Source organism: Bos mutus, chromosome 8 (assembly GCF_027580195.1).
Source record: "Bos mutus isolate GX-2022 chromosome 8, NWIPB_WYAK_1.1, whole genome shotgun sequence".
NCBI lineage: Eukaryota > Metazoa > Chordata > Mammalia > Artiodactyla > Bovidae > Bos > Bos mutus.
This window is the reverse complement of record NC_091624.1, coordinates 109356081-109364915: the sequence shown is the minus strand read 5'-3', so window position 1 is coordinate 109364915 and position 8835 is coordinate 109356081. Positions and strand designations below refer to the sequence as shown.

Here is an 8835-nt window from a genome sequence, read left to right as displayed (position 1 = left end):
TACTGTACTGTAATAGTTTTATAATACTTTCCACACAAATAATATGTAAACAGCAAGCAAAAACATTTTTGATCTTAAAATACAGTACCTTGAAAAGTACACTGTACAGTAAAATGGCTGACACACAGGTGCTGGCATGGAGTGAACAGGCAAGAAGAGTTACCGCCTGGAGGAGGGAGAGGAGGTGGGAGACGGTGGAGCTCAAAGATTGTCAGCAATAGGAGGCAGGGGCAAACTGTAGTTTCACTCATGCCTGATGTTGATGGAATGTGTGTTCACATCTTTGAAAATTTGCAACCTGAAAGTTCATTTGTAGGGGACTTACTGTATGTAGGAAACCCTAAAGTAAAAGTGAAGTGAAGTTGCACAGTCGTGTACGACTCTTTGCGACCCAATGGACTGTAGCCCACCAGGCTCCTCTTTGTGACCAGGCTCCTCAATCCATGGAATTTTCCAGGCAAGAGTACTGGAGTGGGTTGCCATTTCCTTCTCCAGGGGATCTTCCTGACCCAGGGGTCGAACCTGGGTCTCCTGCATTGTAGGCAGACGCTTTACCATCTGAGCCACCAGGGAAGCTCAGGAAACCCTAAAGATGTCACCAAAAACTCTTAGACCTAAACATGCCTTTAGTAAATCTGTAGGATACAAAGTAAACATACAGAAATCATTTGCTTTCCTGTATGTTAGCAATGAAACATCTAACAAAGAAATAAAACAATCCCATTCAGAATATCATCGGTAAAAAAATACTTAAGAATAAATTTAACCAAGGAGTGAAATATCTCTACGTTGAAAACTATGTCTCTGATGAAAGAAATGGAAGACACAGAAAAATGGAAAGAAAGACATCCTGTGTTTATAGATCAGAAGAATTAATATTGTTTAAATGCCCAAAGTTCTCAAAGCTGTCTATAGAGTCAATGCAATTCCTATCAAAATTTCAATGTCATTTTTCACAGAAATAGAAAAAAAATCCTAAAGTTTGTATGGATTTATAAAAGAGCCTGAACAGCCAAAGCAATAATGAGAAAGAAGAGCAAAACTGGAGTCACCACATTTCCTGGATTCAAGCTATGCTTCAGTTCAGTTCTTTTCAGTCGCTCAGTTGTGCCCAACTCTTTGTGACCCCATGAACTGCAGCATGCCAGGCCTCCCTGTCCATCACCAACTCCCAGAGTTCACTCAAACTTATGTCCATTGAGTTGGTGATGCCATCCAACCATCTCATTCTCTGTCATCCCCTTCTCCTGCCCTCAATCTTTCCCAGCATCAGGGTCTTTTCAAATGAGTCAGCTCTTCGCATCAGGTGGCCAAAGTACTGGAGTTTCAGCTTCAGCATCAGTCCTTCCAATGAATACCCAGGACTGATCTCCTTAGGATGGACTGGTTGGATCTCCTTGCAGTTCAAGGGACTCTTGAGTCTTCTCCAACAGCACAGTACAAAGCATCAATTCTTCTGTGCTCAGCTTTCTTTCTTTTTTTTTTTTTTAATTTAAATTTATTTATTTTAATTAGAGGCTAATTACTTTACAATATTGTATTGGTTTTACCATACATCAACATGAATCTGCCACGGGTGTACACGTGTTCCCAGTCCTGAACCCCCCTCCCACCTCCCTCCCCATACCATCCCTCTGCTTTCTTTATAGTCCAACTCTCACATCCATACACGACCACTGGAAAACCCATAGCCTTGACTAGACGGACCTTTGTTGGCAAAGTAATGTCTCTGCTTTTGAATATGCTGTCTAGGTTGGTCATAACTTTCCTTCCAAGGAGTAAGCGTCTTTTAATTTCATGGCTGCAGTCACCATCTGCAGTGATTTTGGAGCCCCCAAAATAAAGTCAGCCACTGTTTCCACTATTTCCCCATCTATTTGCCATGAAGTGATGATGGGACTGGGTGCCATGATCTTAGTTTTCTGAATGTTGAGCTTTAAGCCAACTTTTTCACTCTCCTTTTTTACTTTTATCTATACTTCACTTTCAAGCTATACTTCAAAGCTATAATGGTATTGGCATAAAAAAACATAGACCAGTGGATCAGAACAGAGAGCCAGAAATAAAACCCTGAATTTATAGTCAACTAATATTTGATGAAGGAGTCAAGAATATTCAATGGAGGGAAAGAATAGTCTCCAATAAATGGTGATGGGAAAACTGGATAATCACATGCAGAAGAATGAAGTTGGACCCCTGTCTTATATCACCCACAAAACCCCACTAAATCAGAGAGTTAAAAGGTAGTCCTGAAATTGTAAAACTCCCAGAAGGAAACAAGAGAAAATGCTTCTTGATTTGGTCTTGGCAATGATTTTTTTGGATATGGCAAAAAGAAGCACAAGCAACTAAACAAAAATCTCAACAAGTGGAACTACGTTAACAAAAAAGTTCTGTGCATTTTCATCAACAAAATAAGAAGGAAACCTAAGAATGGGAAAAAATTTGCAAATCATAAAACTGGTAAGGAATCAACATCCAAAATATATGAGGAACTCATACAACTCAGGGACAAAGGAACAAACCAATTAAAAATGAGCCAAGGACTTGAATAGTTTCCCAAAAGAAACACGCAGGTGGCCAATAGGTACATGAAAATGTGTTCAGCATCAGTAATCATCAGTCAGTTCAGTCACTCAGTCATATCCAGCTCTTTGCGACCCCATGGACTGCAGCACGCCAGGCTTCCCTGTCCAGCACCAACTCCTGGAGCTTGCTCTAAATCATGTCCATTGAGTCAGTGATGCCATCAAACCATCTCATCCTCTGTAGTCCCCTGCCTTCAGTCTTTCCCAGCATTAGGGTCTTTTCAAATAAGTCAGTTCTTTGCATCAGGAGGCCAAAATATTGGAGTTTCAGCTTCAGCATCAGTCCTTCCAAAGAATATTCAGGACTGATTTCCTTTAGGATTGACTGGTTTGACTTCCTTGCAGTCCACGGGACTATCAAGAATCTTCTCCAACACCACAGTTTAAAAGCATCAATTGTTCGGTGCTCAGCTTTCTTTATAGTCCACCTTTCACATCCATACATGACTACTGGAAAAACCATAGTTTTGACTAGATGGACCTTTGTTGGCAAAGTAATGTCTCTGCTTTTGAATATGCTATCTAGGTTGGTCATAACTTTTCTTCCAAGGAGCAAGTGTCTTTTAATTTCATACTGCAGTCACCATCTGCAGTGATTTTAAAGCCCAAGAAAATAAAGTTTGTCATTGTTTCTGGGAATCATCAGGGAAATGCAAACTGAAACCACGATGAGATATCACCTCACATCTGACAGAATGGCCATTGTTAAAAAGACAAGAGAAAAACTGTTAGTGAAGATGTGGAGAAACCCTTTCTCCACTGTTGGTGGGAATGTACATTGATGCAACTATTATGGAAAACAATGTTGATGTCCCCAAAAATTAAATATAGAACTACCATGTAATCCAGCAACCCCACTTTTGAGTACTTATCTGAAGGACACAATATTATATCTGTATCTTTATGTTCATTGCAGTGTTGTTTATAATAGTTACGATATGGAAACAATGTAACTATCCGCTGATGAATGAATGGGAAAATGTGACATATACACAGTGGGATATTATTGATACATAGCCATGAAAGGAGAAAACCCTGCTGTGTGTGACAGCATGGATGAACATTCAGGGCATTGTGCTAGGTGAAATAAATCAGTCTGAGAAAGACAAACCCTGTGTGACTTATATGCACAATCTAAAAACTGGAAACATATTGGTTGCGATGTGTGGAACTGGTGGGAATAGGTGCAGATGGTCAAAGGCACCAACTCCTAGCTATTAAATGATGAAGAACTGGGATGTAATGTCACATAGTGACTACAGTGTACAATACTCTACTGTGTACTTAAAACGTTGATGAGAGAAGACCTTTAAAGTTATCACAAAAAACCCAAAAGGTAACTAGATGAGATGATGGATAAAACTGACCTTATTGTGGTAATCATTTTGCAATGTATATGTACATCAAATAATCACATAAGATACCTGAAACTTGAATGATGTTAGGTGACCCACCCCAGTATTCCTGGGCTTCCCTTGTGGCTCACCTGGGAAAGAATCCACCTGCATCATGGGAGACCTGGGTTCTATCCCTGGGTTGGGAAGATCCCCTGGAGAAGGGAAAGGCTACCCACTCCAGTATTCTGGCCTGGAGAATTCCATGGACTGTAAAATCCATGGGGTCGCAAAGAGTCGGACATGACTGAGCAACTTGCGCTTTAGCTTTGAATGATGTTGTATGTCAATTTTCTCTAAATAAAGCTGGTAAGAAATAGAATTATGTGTAAAAAAGATATTTATGACACATGCCCCCTTCCTTTTCTTTTCTTTTTTAGCAGAAGAAATTGCTATGTGATGATTAGAAGAAGGTTCGCCAAAAGTTGAGTTAACAGTTTAAGGTTCTGTTATTTTATAAGTTATCAAACTTGGTCATGTGGATTCACAGTGTTTGGCTGAAGTTCCTGGTTCAACCCTGAAAAACAGCTTGCTAAGCTAATGTGGGGGAAAATTGCTAAAACCTGAAACAAGGTGTTTAAAAAGGTGATGCTTTACAAACATCTGTGAGAAGCAGGAAATAAATGCAAACTGTGAATTTTATTATCATAAATTTTAAAAGGCAGGATGACCTGTTTGTATTTTGTGCATCTCCTCAGCGAATTGTGTGTAAGCAACCATAGAGATTAAAACTGGCTGTGCGAGCATGGTACTCATCCCTGGGAACAGCTTGCATCCAGACAACAGTGGAATTCATTGTAGGAAAGCATCCTTGCTTGACAGGTTCTGGGTCTTGTTTGGCTGTTTTTGGGTGTATGTGTGTGTGCTGGCAGGGACTGTGTCATCAACACACTCAGGAAACATGACTGGTGGGACATTTATTTGGGCGTCTTTCCTTTCTAGCTGCTCGGTGCTAGTCACTGTGGCAGCCTTCTCCTGTGAAGAGAGAGCCTCTGGTGTGTGTGTGTGTGCTTTTATTCACGCGGAGCACATGCAGCCTTGTTAAAGGAGGCCTGATCTTACCTGAGATGTGCAGTGGCCCGCACTCTGCAGGGGAGCTCTGCCTGCAGCTTGTTCTGAGATGGATGGGATTCCCAATTTGGGCTGTATTGGATCCTCTAGTCTGGCTTTTAGAAACCCACGCCGTATTAGAGCAGTTACCCACAGAAGCTGTTCTCTTACATAGTACGGGGTTGAAGGTGGAGGTCAGAGGTGCTGGAGATGTCTTAGACTATGTAGCGTGACGAGGCACTTCGTGACACAAGGCTGGGCAGGATGTGTGTGAGCAGGAGGTGGGGAAGGGGGTGCTTGTGTAAGGAGGTTGATGAGCAGTACCTGTGGGGAGGTGATCCAGAAAGATGGCCTGCTGAAGCAAAGGACACACGCATGCTGACTTGTCCTACCGTCTCCTACCTCGCTGACGCTCATCCTCGGGTCCTTCCTGGCTTCAAGTTACCACCTTTGCAGGTTTATCACAGGGTCTGTCATAGTGCATATAAGTCTGCCTCACTCCTCCGTCCTCGCTGAGAAGTCCTTGAGGGCAGCCACACTTTCTCATCCCTTTCCTCTCATTTCCAGAACTGACTGCTTCCCTAGTGCCTGGAGCCTCTGAGTAATGCTTAACCATTTCTGGAATAGATGGATAGCTGTTTCACACTGTGAAATAGCACCCAAGTCACATGAGTAGGGCAGACCTCTTCACAGAGAACATTAGACAGAAGAGTCACCCAAGAGTCACGGTCCATGGGAAGACGTGGGCATGGAGTGCAGGGTGAATGGGGACTTTTGTCCTATGTTACTAATAGGCTTTATGACTTCAGGTGATGTAAATGAATTCATGCCTCTTTGGAAAATTAGGGAGCTTTCATTGAGAAGAAATAATAAATATTTTATTTGAAAGTGAGTATAAAAATATCTGCTCATAAAATTTTAACAATTGTTAAAATGACATTTTATATATACTGAAGAATATACTGGAGAATAAAAAAAATAAGTGAAATGAATCAGACAGAAACATGCCTCTGTAATAGAGATAATGCAGTGTTCATGGTGAAATGTTTCTTTTACACCAGATTCCCTCTTGTACTGAAATAGGTTGGAGTGGCAGGCTGCGGGACCCACAGTGGGAGGTCCTGGAGTTTCTGGAGACAGACCTGGGTTCGAACTTGCCATCTAGCTGTGTGTCTGTGTGAATGACTCACACACTCGAGATTTCCTCACACAGAGTTTGTATGTATATAACACTGAACTTCAGGGCTGCACGAAGGGTCTTGGTGGAGAGTGTACCACATACCAAGGACTCAGTTACAGGCAGGTCTGTTTCCTACGCTGTCCAGTGTAGTCTGCACCTCTAGAGCTTTCCTCTGGGGTGTCTCACCTTCTCCTGCACCCTGATCAGTGTTGCTGCGGAGGGTGGGTTCACTGGCCCCGGTTCACAGAGGTGTGGGTGAGAGTGCAATGGAAACTTCCCCAGACTCCTGTGCAGTGATGGAGCAGCAAGTTTGAGTCCTAAGCACTGGACACTAGGTGTCTCTCTCGTGCTGGCTTTCAGCCTGGACTCACCAGGCTGCTTTGGGCTTGACCTGCACTGGATATGTGACTCTTCTGTATCTCTGGCTTGCACTGGCCTGCACTGCACATCTTCTCTGATGTCCGTGCCAGCCTCTCACTGACCCTTGCCTCTGTTCAAACCTCCCTGCTGCCTCAGCCCAAACCTCCCTGCTGCCTCAGCCCCTGTTCTCTTCATGTCACTGCTTCCCAGAGCCCCACAATTTAGCTCTTTCCTTTTTTTCCCAAAGGAGTGTCTTGCAGTGTCACATACCTCGATGTCCACACATAGTCCTCTTAACTCACTCCATCCAAAGCATTTCATAGGAAGCACATTGGCTCACTGATTCATTCACTGATGTTTATAGAGTTTGTGTTTTGTGTGCAGCTGAGGCTCACCTTTTGGTGTGAAAACACAAGGCTTTCTCCCTGATGCATTTAGAAGACTCTGGAGAAAATGGAAATTTCCCAACACGGAAAAAGATCTCTTCAGCCACTAGAGTGTGTATGCCAGACAATTAAAAAAAAATATCCATTTTCTGCCTTTGGAAAGGATAACTGCAGGAGATGCAAGAGACATGGGTTCGATCCATAGGTCAGGAAGATCCCTTGGAGTAGGAAATGGCAACCCACCCCTGTGTTCTTGCCTGGAAGATTCCATGGGCCCAGGAACCTGGCAGGCTATAGTTCATGGTACCACAAAGACTCGGACATGACTGAGCACATAATAACTGCATTCTGTTGTGGGTGCTTTGAGGGGAGAGGACACACTGACGTCTATTGAGAGGGAACAAAAAGCAGCAGAATGAGGACTTGCGTGTAGGACAATGAGAATGTGGGTAGAGCAGGACTCGACTGCTAAAGGGGGACAGAAGTCAGCAAAGGATGGGCTTGGCTAGGTAGTGCTGGGTCCTTCCCCTGATGGGTCTGTAGGTTGGTGATCTGTCACTGGGAATGGGCATCCCATTCATGTGTGTGAGCCCTGTGGGTGGTTCTGGGATGGCCTGGGTGGGCAGCTGTCAGGCAAGGGGTCATTTTCGTTACTAAGTGGAGACACTATTGTGCTTTGTTCCAAGCCCTCTGCAACTGATGACCACAACTGAGATGATGACCATATTTGTAGCTTCATCACCCTGCCTATACCGGGAGGTATTTTTAGCCCATTACCCTATCACCTGTTAAGTTGGGAGTCAGTGTTATGCCCCACGCCTTGAGCATGATACACGTTTTGGCTAACCTACACGTATGCTTCTCTCTGTGAGCTCATGAGTCCTCTCCACGTATGGGATGGGCAGACAGGAGCTTCTATTTTGCCAGGAGTAGACTCCATGATATGATGTATGAGCAGTGTGCTCAGCAATGTGGGAAAAAAAGAAAGGAAGAAGCCTTGGCCCCCCCGATTCCTATTTATAGGGCAGGTTCACGGTGCAGTGTCAGTTCAGGGAGTGAATGCACTTGCTAAAGGGTTTGTCTGCTTGAGACAGTCATAGGAACCAAGACTGTGTAGGTCTCTTCACTCTTCAGATATGGCTCAACTCTGTTTTAATACATTTTTCACCTGTCTGATCTCATGCGATATGTGTGAAACGAAAAGGTCATTTTCTGAATTTCTTGGAAAAGTCAAATGTCCTCTGTAAAGTCTTTTGTTGATAGGTGATATTACACAGAGGGAAAATCATGGGCTGCTGGCTTGATGGGTTTCTAACTGAACACCTGCATGTACAAGGTGTTAATCTGACGATGAGGATGAGTATTCCGGCTTCATGCTGGATCCTGTTCTGTTGGGTACATTCATCAGGGACTTGGATAAAGATCCTGGGGACACTCTTGTCACATCTGTGAGTGATGCAGAGTGAACAGGATTAATAAAGGAACAAAATGACAGAATCAGATGATGAAAGAGGTCTCAACGTGCTAGACAGATGAACCAAACTTTTAAAGAAGCTTGATGGGAATAAATACCAAGGACTATGTGATTTGTTGTTGTTGCTTTAGTATTGTTGTCTCTTAACTTTAGAAGCATAATAGAACAAAATAAGCAAAGACATACCAGGGTGTGATAGTTCAAAACATGTATTTATGAACACATAATTACACTATTTAAAACACAGGCAATTGTATAATTAATGTAATACTTCAGAACAATATTTTACAGAGGGACATGACTAAATAGATAGTTCGCCTTTTTGTGGTCTAGGTCACCAATCATTCAAATAGCAACAGCCTGAATCCTGGAGGACTGTTTCATTTGTCCTCTTTGAGACTTG

General features: G+C 42.9%; 1 non-coding gene across 1 annotated transcript; it reads right to left on the bottom strand.

Annotated features, from left to right (window-relative positions):
* Positions 1 to 500: 500 nt before the first annotated feature.
* TRNAC-ACA (transfer RNA cysteine (anticodon ACA)) lies at positions 501 to 573 on the bottom strand. The gene has a single exon. It is a non-coding gene; the product is annotated as a tRNA-Cys (tRNA).
* Positions 574 to 8835: the final 8262 nt, after the last annotated feature.